We start from the raw sequence: 13,503 nt of genomic DNA, 5'->3' as shown, positions 1-13,503 counted from the left end.
AGCGAGAGAAAATGTTAAAACCAAAGAAAGAATAAAAAGATTAGAAAATTATAAATATAAATAGGAAGAAAACATTAAGAACAAAGAAAGAATTAAGAGAGTAAGATGAATAGAAGAGAGAAAATTTTAAAACTTGAGAACATGTACACAAATTAAAATCAGAAGAATTATGTCAAACCAAAGAACGATTAAATGATCAACTCCAACTTAGGAAGAATACTGTCCGACAATATCAGAAGAGTAATGAACTAAGATAAGAATTTTTTGCACTTTATTAAAGATCGGGGATGTATGCCTCAGTGTATATTTGTTTTTGTGAGGTCTATTTTTCAGTCACTCTGTTGTTAACTTTAATGTAGATAAGGTTAAACAGAAATTCCAGAATAATTAAATAAAATTAAACTAGAAAATCCAAAAATAATGAGATGTTTCAACAAATCTATTACAAATACACATGTAATAATACCTATTAAATTACATGTACATATTTTTAAAAGTATATAAAATTCTATTTCACTAATAACTTATGATTTTTTCCATAATTGTTATTTGTTGTAAAAGTGTTCTTACAAGAACAGGTTAATAATTATTAATAAATCAATATATTTAAATTAAAAAAAAAGTTAACAAAAAGAAAAGAAATGAAATCTTATTCAAGTTGATGTCCCTTTCCTTGTAAGATCCAAATATTTTATTAATTAAAATTTTATTTGGTTACAACTCTGGAACTAATGAAAATAAGTACCACTTTACATCATTGAAAAGCTCTCAATGAGGGCTTATTACTGCAGTTAAGAAAAAGTTGAAAATCCAAATAGTTTTGGATTTTTTTGAACACTTTTGGTTCAGTCGATTGCAATCAAAAGGGGAGGTGCCACAACCAGAAGTTAACAAGAGTCCTAAATCCAAAATTTCAACATTCTACATCTAATACATCAAGCCAAAACTATTCAACATGGATATTTCTGTTGAAATCTGAAAACCGAAATTTTTAATGATCACAATATACTTTCCTTTACTTTGTACGAGAAAATAAAAATTGGTTCTTTTAAAAATAAAATAAATTAGTTAAATCCTTCTGCTGAAAAGTAAACACACAGGAACTATAACTGCAATCTCACATCTAGAAAATGTTTGCAAGGATCACTGTTGTAAATTACATTTTATAACTTCAGCCTTGATTTTTTTATAAAATTTTATCACATTTCAAAGTATTTTACAATTTGGTAACTTAATGAACCAACTTTTCATCATATTAAATATTTATTATGTTCATGTATGTCCTGTCACAAGTATAATAATACCTCTTGCTACTCTATCAAAAATTTAGAACAAGTTTTCAAGATACAAAAATGGGCTATCAGATGATTGTTTGGTGTCAGAACTATGAATCATGCAGATTGATATTTACAAAATGGTAACTTTGTAAAATATATTTACAAAATGAGTTTATAATTATGAATGTAGATCAATCAGGTAAACGCGCTGATTATCCACATAGTAGTAAATCTACCCATTCCTAGCATGATGCATATAATGGATTTTGTACTATTATGAACCAATCAGGATAAAAAATTTATTTACTGTCACAGTGTGATTTGTTTTAACTTACTGGGTACTGCAAGGTTTTCCTTGAATTCTAAAATAAATTGCAGAAGTTACTCATTTTCTGGGTGTATTTAAGTTTTATTTGCTAGTAAGATACCTAAGGTAGAGATTGTATCACACAAAAAAGTAAATATTTAATGTAATATCTTCTGCAGAATTTTTAAAGTGGTATTTTTAATAGGTACAAAAAAATACATTTGGGAAATGTTGGTACACCAAAACTGTTACGCTAAAGTATAAAGTGAATTAACAACTCAATCAAGTAAAGTTTTTTCATTATTAATGATCATGAGGATAATATAATAAGCTTCGATTTTGGTTAACAAGATATATTTCTAAATGAAAAATCATTATAATATAAAATTAATAGTAATTTCCTTTTAAGCCTTCAGTGTTAACCTTACCAATAAAAACGAGTCTTGATCCATTTTTTTAACGATTTTAGTAAATAATCTGCAAATTAATTTTGTACTTTTAAAAGATTAAAACATGTTTACTATTACATTTTGTAGTTAAATTTTTTAGGGCTACAACATGATACCTAACTGCCCCACAACTTATTTTAATTTTAATAAGCATGATCATAAATATTACATTCAATAACACTGTATCAATATTAAATTCCTGAGTAACTAGATGTTTTAATCTCCAATACAAGCATGACTGCATGCACACACATGTTGGTATATAGAGAAAACTTTTTATTTCTCTATACATTTTTTTGAGAATGCTGATTTACTGGCCTAAACCTTTCGTACCTTCATTTTCATACATCGTACACAAGTGAATGATTAATCTGTGGGACTTTCATTTGGTTCATCATGATCTGCTGAGAAAACAAGTTTGTGTTATAATGTAAGTATAATTATTTTTTACAATTTTTCTTTTTATTTTAACTTTGATTATTATTTTATTAATGTGCAAAAATAAATAATTTTAACTTTGTTTTTCTCAAGATGAGCATCTTTATAAATGTGATTTTGGCAGAATATTATAAGTGTTCTCCTACGAGAAAAAAAGGATTAAGTGAAAAAGAAAATGGGATTAATTAGAGGTTTCGTAATGGAGACTAATAATAAATAAATTTCAGTATTTACAACAGTGTTACTGAATTAGATCTGAAATGAATTGATTCAAAGAAATGAAAGTGAATGAAAAACCTATTCAAAACTTCAGCTAAATATATTATCTACTTAATCTACTTACTTATGCTTAATCTACTTACTGTGTTCCTACTTAAAAGATTATTACTTGTTGAATTACAAACAAAACAAACCTAACAATACCAAATAATAATGATAAATCCCTATCTATTATATATAATAACCATCACTATAATCAGTTCAGTACAACATTCTCAGCATCAAAAACTATATTCAGAGTCAAAAGGTAGGGAAGGGGAAAATGAATTGATCCAGTTTAAGTTTTAAGGAAAAAAGGATTAAAATATAAAGAAGTGTTTAATTTATACAAAAAATGAGGAAAAGCAAGGTGAGATACAAAAGTAAGACAAAGGATAAACCTATTCTCTTTACTTTTTATTTTATATGTAGAACAATCCATAAAGGAAGAAAAAGTAAATTTTGAGAGTGAGGTAACAGTCAAAGGATGTTGAAATAAAAATTCAAATTATTTTGGATAAAAATTAGGAATCAATTACGAAATGTATGGTATGGATTCATTGCTGGGGGCAAAATTCAATTTGAAAGTACACAAGAGAAAAACAAAGATACTGAAACATGATAGAAATGAGGATAATGTGAAGTTAAATAAATTTAAGAAAAACAATATATTAGAGTTGCAGAACTCTTCTTATTTTTGTACAAAGGAAGATTGATAACACAAAGTAGGTCTCAAAAAGCAGACTGTCCTAAGCCAGAAAAACTCTCGTTCAGAAAAGAAATTGGCTAGTAATGATCATAGATTTAGGAATTATTTTAATCCTGAAGCCTACCAATTTTGAAAAATAGATAGGCTGATAAAGAAAGAAATGAAGCAGTTTTAACATAAATTGAAGAATATCTAAGTTTGTGACAGAATCTAGATCCTTTAAGGATCTATACATCCACAGTTAATAAATAAATGTGTTCCTAGAAGGAAATGTCTCTACATTTTCCTCTGGTAAAGGAAAACGAAGATTAGAATATACAACCCACATTGAAAATTCAGTTATAACTTTTACATTACATTACAGAAATTGGTACAGAGTAAAATAATGCAATTTTTTTTTAACAAAAAATTAAGATAAGATTTAAATAACAAACTTTACTAATTTGGTCATTCAAGAAAAAATTTTGTCTCAAGTGCCAAAAGAACAAATTAAATTTAAAATAATGTTTTTACTGTACTTCACTTAATTATTCTTTTCTAGTAAAGGTTAAGGGTATGCCAATGTTAGATTTGGACTAGAGATAATAATTGAAGTTGCCACATCATACATACATTAGAATACTTCTCTGATTGTATAATAAGCAACACCAAATGTGATTCTCAAAAACCCTATCCAAAAAGTAGGAAGAGATAAGTTACAAAATATTAGCGAATTTTTTACATTAATTTGTATATATAATTTGGAAAAAATTATTAAATTTAAAAAAAAATTAAGAGGATTACTTCCTTAGAAATAAATCATCAGAGTAAAAATGTGTTCTTTAACTGAAATATTTTAAAAAGTAGAAACTTTTAAAAATTTACGCAAAACATTTTCTTTTACCGACAATATCTAAGTATACAGCAGAATCAACCTGATTCCTTATATAGCTCACATTACAATTCACCATTGACATTTTTTATCCTCAAACTAATATTCGATACCAATTAACAAATGGCATTTGCTAAAAATACCAGTAACTTGGTTGGGAAAGAATAAATAAAAAAATGCTAAACAATCCCTTCTCAAACGAGTAACACAGTCAGTTCTTCAATTTTTAAGTTTAAATAAACTGCTTCTTTTTTATCAGATTGGGAAATAGTCAGATTAGGTCAGTCATATTTTCCTCTACAAAGCATAATAATCTATTCATTGATGAAGAATTTAGAAAGCATAATATTTTTTTATTACAATATGAAAGGAAAGCTTAATACAAAAATTAAATACTTTAATTGAAGGATTATGAGAGAATGACCTAAACATTTCTTATGTCTTAAATATCATTTGGATAACAGACAAATATGTCTTGATGGAAGTAAAATGTATAGAAGTGAAAAATACTTTTTAAAAATTTTATATTCATTCTCCTGCAAGCGTCAAACTCTGAAAAAATTCAAACCTAATAATTATCAATAACAAAGAAGCCAACATTACAAAAAAGTTTGATAATGGCTAGTAAATGATGTAATATTCTTCCATTAGAACAAATATGTATATTAGGTTACTTTTTATGGTGGTACGGTATGTGTGTATGTGAAAAAACAAAAACTACAATTGTGACTGATGATCTCTTAGTAAAAAATATTCAAACACATTGTGAAGTGTTAAAAATACATCATAAAGAAAAAGTGATGAAGTCACTGAATAGATATTTTAGTACAAAATATGTTTTAAATTTTAATAAATGTTATTGTTTCAGAGATAAAACGCAAATTTAAAAAAAAAATTATAACAGGTAATGCATCAAAGGGATTTAATTATAAAATTAGATTTACTATCACTTAGTAGGTATTATTTTTATATTTCTCCCACTGAACACAAGTAATATATTACAAAATGCAGTTTCTTGTAAAATGGTAAACATTAATCTACTTTATATTATCTACTAGTATTTTCTACAATTTTGTAATATGTAGATCATCTGATTTACAATTAGCTCTAGTCAAAGTTGCTTTCTCTGAGACTTATGATGTTCATTATAAAGCCAGTCACTGCAGTGAAACAGAATGTGTCACATGTAGGGCTGGATATCATTTACATTTTGGAGCACTTGCATACTGAATATATACAATATATATTCTGCTCAGTGAAGAAGGTAACATGGAACCACTTCACTTCTCACTTTTCTTTGTAGCTTGTTATAAGATCCTTCTAATTCTTGCAAACAGATGTTATTTTTGTGAACAACTAGTGTTTAATGAATATTAAACTACTACATCCAATGTAGATCAATTATTATAATAATCAGGTCTGTAAATGCAATACTACAATGAAATATGTTTATTGTTCTTATAAAAAAAAAAACTTATACACTGTAGTGTGTTTGACAAGAAAGTTGAAACAATTACTGGATTCTATGCATAAGGAAAACTCCTTTAGGCATAAAATGTAATGAAAATACAAAACTGCTATTATCCAAAATTAACACTATCTGAATCGGTACTGAAAAAAAAACAAACTTTATAGTTTCTGTGAAATAGAATAAGATTATACTGATAGATAAATTGAAGTAGACCTAGAGTACATTATAAGTAAATAAAATCATATCTTCCAAAGAGGACACTGACTGCTGTTTGGTAATGTTTTTTATTCTATTTCATTCAAGTGTTGTTCCCATTATCAGCAGAAAGGGTTATATTCCTGTTTTGGGTTATGTTTAAATATTAAGTAGAGTTGTATTGCAAATAAATTTTCATAGTAAAAACGTCAGTATAATAATAAATGTTAAAACTATGAAAACACAGTGAACTGTTAAATGAATAGGGATGAATTACAAATGAGAATAATATGAATACATGGTTTCTTAAAAAAAACACAACTGGAACCTCGTTGCATGGTTTGTAGCAAAAATAAAAAAAGCACTCAGATTTCTAGCCCATTACTTCAAAAAAAAGTAAGACAATTTTATAAAAGGTTGTAAGATAATGGTTGAATTACCTTATTAATTTGATGGAGTTAACTGAATTAATTTTTCCAAGGGTGAAGTATTATACTGTGTTTCTTTGTAATAAGTATTCAATTTTTTTTTTTGGTTTTTCCTGAGCAAAAAATGCTTTTGTGTTATTATTGCTTGAACATAATATATTTCTTGTAATAAACAAAGATATATCGTATTATGTATCTTCAGAGTAATATAATAACCATCTGGTTTACGGCAACTGGCATGAATAGTTGACTCACTACAGTAATTTAAATACTTGAATGTAAACCCAGCCCTAAGAAACTGTAAAACTAAAGACAGTTGTTACTGTCTTTAGTTTTACAGTTAATGAAATAGTTTTACAGTTAGGGGACAATAAAATGTTTTTCATTAATAAAATGGTTTGTACATTAGGTCCTAGGTTAAATTTGCAACACAATGTCTAAGCTTTAACACTACCTAAAAAAAAAAAAGTATATATATCCTAAAAATATATACAATCCAAAAGGATGTGATGCAGTCACAGGGAGCACAAAGGGGTGGATTCATTTGCGACATCAGATAACGATGAGCGAGCCCAGTGTGCCCTATTCCTAAATGGCAGATAATAATAAGCTCTTGACAGTTATTTCTGCAAGACCAAGTTAATATAGTGTTCTTAATCGGGCGAAGTTTATAGGCAACATTTCAGTCACTTTGCCACTCATCATGAACCACTATCTTCAGGAAACAGACAAGATCGTTTGAAGTAATGAGATTAGTGAAAGGAGGCAGGAAACAAGCCTCCTTTGTCACACTTTCAGCACACTCATGGCCTGAAATCCCAATATGGCTGGGGATCCAGCAGAAGCACAATGTTGTGTTACACCTGGTCATTTGAGAAATAGCTGAATCTCACACACAACAGGATGTCAACCACAACATGGTTTCACATGGCAATTATCAATTCTTAAGTAAATAAATAAATAAGACAATTATTGTAACAAATATCTATATAGGAATTAAATCCAAAGTATCCAGATATCCTCTCAAGATACTGACCTCAAAATTTTACCAACAAATTGTCTCCTGTACACTAATCTTTGTGTAAAATTTTCATAAAATCGATTAATCCAGTCAAACATTATCAAGTTTCAAACATGCAAACATAAATACATATATATGTACAAACAATACCTCCCACTTTTTTACTTTTTTTTTAAGTTCGTCATGAAACATCGAGAAATGTAAAAAAAAAACCACATCCCATTTTTTGACTGATTACCAAATTTTCTTTCTTGCAGCATAGCTTTAGTGGTCTGCATATTTTTGTAAATTTATTCATGCTTCCCATCAGAATTAACATTTCAGTTAAGACGGTTTCCCTTCACATAAATAATATTATAAAAGTGAAAAATAAAAATTAATACATCAAGTAAATTTTAAAAAGTTATCTTAAAAAATATAACTGTCTCCATTTTTTTTAAAATTAGGACTACACCAAATTAAAAAAATTATCAATGTCTTACTTATTCCTGCTTAGCACTAATGTGAAAATGTTGAGGTTTTATCAAGAATTGAAACAGTATTATTTTTTAGACTTATTTTATTTTACATTTTGTAGTACAACTTTTACTTAAAAAAATGATAGGTCTACTTAAAACATATGAAAATAAATAATTTGAAAAAACTGTAAAAGCAAGAAACATGGATGTAAATAAAAAGTATATAGAGAAATGATTTAAGTCTGTTACTAAATGTGAGCTGAGGCTCTCTGAAATCTTGAAGTATGAATACGTATTATTTTTTAATTAAAATATAAAATTATTAAACGTTTACTAATTAATTTATTTGTGAAAAAACCTAGAATATCAGAACAACAGTGCAGTATATTTCAATAGTTTAAAAAATCAATGAAAACAAATTTATTTATTGTTTAAAAACTCTTCATTACAGTTAATTGGAAAACAAATTTAACAGGACTCTAAAGAACTTAGGCAGTTCCATTATTTACATAATTCTGCATGAAGTATAAAAAAAATAAAAAATCATTAAAATAGCTCCATTGCTGGAATAAGGCTGAAAAAACAACCGGTTGAATTGAGAATTTTCTCATTATTTCCACCACAAAGGTATAAAAATTCTAATCTTAATTTCACAATTAATAGCTATTAAAGTTCCATTTGATGTGATAGAGTATTCAATATTTATTTTTTTTAAACAGAACCAGCCAAAATAAATGAAAGAATCCATCAATTTATATCCTGAAAGAAGAAAAAACTACAGCATTAAAAAATATTCTAACAAAGAAAAAATAACAGGGTGTTAAAAATAGGTCTGACATCATTTTTACAAAAATATATCAATTTTGTGACATACTATACCTAGTTAGCACCCACCAGGTTGGTCTAGTGATGAACTCGTCATCACAAATCAGCTGATTTCAAAGTCAAGAGTTCTAAGGTTTAAATCCTAGTAAAGGCAGTACTTTTATATGGACTGAATACTAGATGTGGATACTAGTGTTCTTTGGTGGTTAGGTTTCAGTTAACCACACATCTCAGGAATGGTTGACCTGCGACTGTACAAGACTACACTTCATTTACATTGATACATATTATTCTCATTTATCCTTTGAAATAATACCTTACAATGGGGTTCCAGAGGCTAAACAGAAAATGAGAATACCTGTTTAGCAGTAGGCCCACTTGGAAATTCTGGCTGACAAGAAAAAATGTATGTAAATGTATTCTGCGCTGTTGGCAACATTCCTGAAATTTTCTGCTTTACTATGAGCACCCAGCATTGAGATACTTGTGAAGCTGAACTTTCTTTAATAATAAGAGTGACAAGGCAGGAGCAACAAGCCTGATTTAAAGTTACCTTCAGTTCATAAACTGTTTATCCAGAATAAAAGGACCAATTTTAGTATTATCTAACTTGCCAGTTGATGAAATGATGAGGAAAAAATGAGTTTCACAAGATTATACATTGAATTTGCTCTATATAATGTAAACTACTTTACGTGAACAACTTAGAAATTCACTTGGGAAAAAACCAGTAGGATCCTAATAATTTAACATAAAAATTACTCATCAGTTTACATTATGGAATTGATTCAGCCAATTTCTGGTTCTAAATAATTGGGACAAAATCTGGTTTAGCGGACTCAAACTCTGAATCACTGTTCAAGTGACATGATTATTAGGCGTTTACCTAATTCAACTCCAAAACTGACTAACATCAAGTAACTGTTAAATATAACTGTAGTTTCTGGTGGAAATAATTCCATCATTATTATTTCCACCAGAAACTACAAACTAATATACAGTTCAAATTTTTTAATGATAAGATTCTTTTGTATATGAAAAATTCCACGTTTGATCAGCTTTGAACTGATCCAGAAAAAAGCTAGTTGCTACCACTCCATCATGAAGTTGGTATTAAAATAAGACAAAATATGGGTGTAATATAGTTGATGGAGTACTATTTATAGATAATGAACTCTATCCCTTAACTTAACTTGCTAATGTAATATGGATTATTATTACAGTACAAGATTATTAGAACACAACTATTATGTATCACACTTTACAAGACAAAATGATTCAATAAATACAATTGTGTATAAATAGGGAAAATATAACAAAATTTCTGAGATAAAGAAAAGCTGTAGCTTTTAAGTTGGAAATTTCTTGGCTCAAGTCTTTGTAAGAAATGCAAATGGAATTTTGAAGGTAAAAATCACATAAGTTAAAATATTCCTGGAGAAACAGTTGAAGGTACTTCTGCTTTGAGCATATTTATGATATGGAAATAGTGTTGTACTAAGATGCCTTAGCAAAGAATTATCCCATGTCATTATTTAGACAGTACTAAAAAAAATTAAACAATTTTTTTCCTAATAAATATGTGTATTGATTGATTTATTATAAAAGGGTAAATATCTCTAAATAAAAATACTGTTTCATAAAGTAGTTTTTCTTTTAACTTCAGATTCCTTTTATTTTGTATTTTGATAGAAAATTTTAATTAATATTATTTTGCTTTCAAATAAAAATAGAAATGGTAGTTTTATTGCAACTTAAACTGTTAATATTTATTTTAAATTGGGCTTACATTACAAAAATGCATATGTATAAAAATTATAGTAGTTGATTGTTGAATTTTCTTACACAAATATGCTAAAAAGCTATCAATACTCTATACATGCTGTTATTTATATGATAAAAATGACAAAACTTACAATTAAATGAAACCAGAAAAATGAGAAAATATGGTATAAAATTTTAAAAAATCAAATCTCAGACTGACTTCACTAGTTCTGCCACAATATTTTGTACTGTACTGAAGGGTTAAATTCCTCTTGATATTCTAAAGAACATTTATTTTTTTGTTTTAGGCAAGATAAGGACCTAAAGCTAGATTAAAAAATATATATATATATATATATATATACGCTGATTTTTTTATACACACTTGACCGATAACATATTATCCAAGATGGCATCCTGAAATTGGATAAAATTCAAAAGAAGTTTGTATTAATATTAGATTTTTCAAAATATAAATAAACACTAGAAAATCTTCTATTGGACCCTGTTATACTTCCAATTTAACTACATTATGAATTTCATTGCCCGTGGAGGTGGATATGAGTGTGGTGTTTTCTACATTGCATCTAACATAAGTAGCAACGCCGTATGTATCATGGTATGTGACATCAAGTAATGCATATCCAGGTATTTTTTTCCTTTTCCGTAATTGTTTCTTAGTGTTACAATGTGTTTCCTGGATTGCAACCAGATCAATATTGTCGTTCTTCAGTAGTTTTGATAAATACTGGCTCTTAGAATAACTTACGTTTTCCATATTTATGTAGCAAACTCGGACCGAAGGTCCAAGATTTCTTGTCAGCAACACCTGAAAAGGACTTGGGAATATCTAGCAACATAGTCTGTAATTCGTAATACTGTAGGCTTCTGTCTGTGTGGTCAGGAGAACCTATCTTTTTAGTTTGTCTGACTGCCAGTATCTGCTAGCTCATTTAGCGTTACCCAGAGTGGGCCATGTCACCTAAAGGCAAGGAATCCGTACACCGTGTGGAGACTGTGGTAGTCTCTTTGAAGGGTAGGGGGATACGCCGATGTAATTAAACAGATAAAAAACGAAACGGCAATCATGGAGGGTGTTGAGGTTCTCTCAATGAGAAAAGGGCCAAGAGATGTGCTAGAAATAAGGGTCAAGGAAAAGAAGGAGGCCTCAGGTACAGGAGATGGTAGAGGTCAAGGTTACTACGAAGGTGAAAGCCTCCAAACTAGCCACAATCAGGATTAGGGATATCTGTGCTGACACAGACCACAAGGAGATCATTGAGGGAATAATAGCAGCCAATAAAGTCAAGTGTTCGCCGGTTATTATAGCGAGGAGATCCGCATATGGGGATACCAGGAATGTCATAGTAAAACTGGAGAAGGCAGCGGCAGGGAACCTCTGTAGATGGAAGAGAATCAAGATCGCCTGGATCCACTGCAGTGTACAAGAATGGAAAGAGGATTTGAAATGCTTCATATGTTGGGGAAGTGGGCATGTGGCTGCCAAGTGCAAAGGTCCAAACCGCAAGAGCTTATGTTTCAACTGCAGGATGGATGGGCACCTGGCCAAGAATTACAGTGAACCTAGTAAGAGTGTGGCCTGCGGAGGAGAAGGGCACAGGACCGGCAGGAAGTTGTGTCCATTTGCTATTGGGAAGGAAGGAATTAAATATGAAATTCCTCCAAATTAATGTTAACAGAAGCGTCCCGGCACACGACATGATGCTAAAGGTGGCGGGAGACAAAGAGGTGGATATAGTGCTCATCAGCGAGCCAAACTCCAGGAAGATTCGCAATGACTGGGTCTCCGATATCCACTGCAACAGCGTGGTAGGCGGAGTGTCCTGAGTCCCTGTCATTAACAGTGGTGTGGGCGGGGGTTTTGTGTATGTGGAACTGGAAGAATTCATTGTTTACAGTTGATACATATCTCCTAACGTCCCACTGAATCGGATTGAGGTTTTCCTTGATGAGCTGACGGACTCTATTTCCAGAGTGCAGAAGAAGGTTATAGTCGTGGTCTGGGGCTGGCGTGCTACGGATATCCAGGGTACGAGGCTAATCGAGGCCATAGATCTCTGCGGCTTGTTGTGCCTTAACCGAGGGAACGCTGCCACCTTTGTTAGAGGGGGTTATGGCAGCATCCTCGATGTCACGTTTGCAGCGGATCTCCTCAGGTTCGTCGACGGATGGGAGGTACTGGAAGAGGAGTCTGCGAGCGATCACAATTTATTTTTTTCCAGGTACTGTTGCCCGACTCCGTGCAGGAAGTTAGATCAACGGGGTGGAGGCCCACTTCGCTGGAGCTGAAGCGGATAAAGGAAGTTCTGAAGAGGGAGGTTGCGGATACAGAGATCCTTTTCTTTGAGGATTCGTGTAGTCTCCTGAGCAAGGCGTGCGAGGAGGTGAAACCTGTAGCTGGGAACACCAGGCGGAGTCTATTGGTGGAACCCAGAAGTGGCAGCTAGAAGAACTGATTGCATCCAGGCTAGGAGGAGGTACGTTATGGAGGGTTGAAGGAACGGTGGGGGAGGCCCTGGATGTCCTTCAGACGCAATCCTTAAGTCCAAGAAGCAGAAGTGGAAGGAGTTGTGTCTGCAGTTGGACAGGGACCCTTGGGGAGACGCCGACTGTATTGTGACTAGTAAGTTTGGTAGATCTCTTCCCATTCTGCCGGTCGAGCTCCTGAGGAAAGTGGTGGAGGGCTGTTCCCGGTCAGCGAGACTGTGACCAGAGCAGAGTTAGTCGCGGATGACATCAGGCGTTTCACTGTGGATGAGGTAGTCTCTGCGGCGGGCAGGCTCAGTAGCGGTAAGAGCCCGGGGCCTGATGAGGTGATAAAGGTACTTGTGGACGTAGCCCCTCGGCTGGTCGCGGACCTTATGACCGGCCTTTTGTTCTCCGAGCGATTCTCAGTGGAATGGAAGAGAGCAAGGCTGGTTTTAATTAAGAAGCCGGGTAGTTCAGTCGAGGAGCATGCGGCGTACCGTCCGATTTGTCTGCTTAACGCAGGAGGAAAACTTTTTGAACGA

The 13,503-nt window shown here is 31.4% G+C and overlaps 1 protein-coding gene across 2 annotated transcripts in view; it reads right to left on the bottom strand.

Moving 5' to 3' along the window:
* LOC142329900 (uncharacterized) overlaps positions 1 to 13,503 on the bottom strand; it is a 37,971-nt gene that overhangs the window by 4,056 nt on the left and 20,412 nt on the right. Inside the window, exon 4 of one of the 2 annotated variants that reach the window (XM_075374824.1) lies at positions 8,009 to 8,641. The exons of the other annotated variant lie outside the window; for it this stretch is intronic. The gene's annotated coding sequence lies outside the window, so the exon portion shown is untranslated. Of the gene's footprint in view, positions 1 to 8,008; positions 8,642 to 13,503 lie in introns of those variants that run through there. 2 annotated transcript variants of the gene reach the window in all.

This window comes from Lycorma delicatula, chromosome 9 (assembly GCF_047948215.1).
Source record: "Lycorma delicatula isolate Av1 chromosome 9, ASM4794821v1, whole genome shotgun sequence".
NCBI lineage: Eukaryota > Metazoa > Arthropoda > Insecta > Hemiptera > Fulgoridae > Lycorma > Lycorma delicatula.
This window is presented reverse-complemented; position numbering and strand designations above follow the sequence as displayed.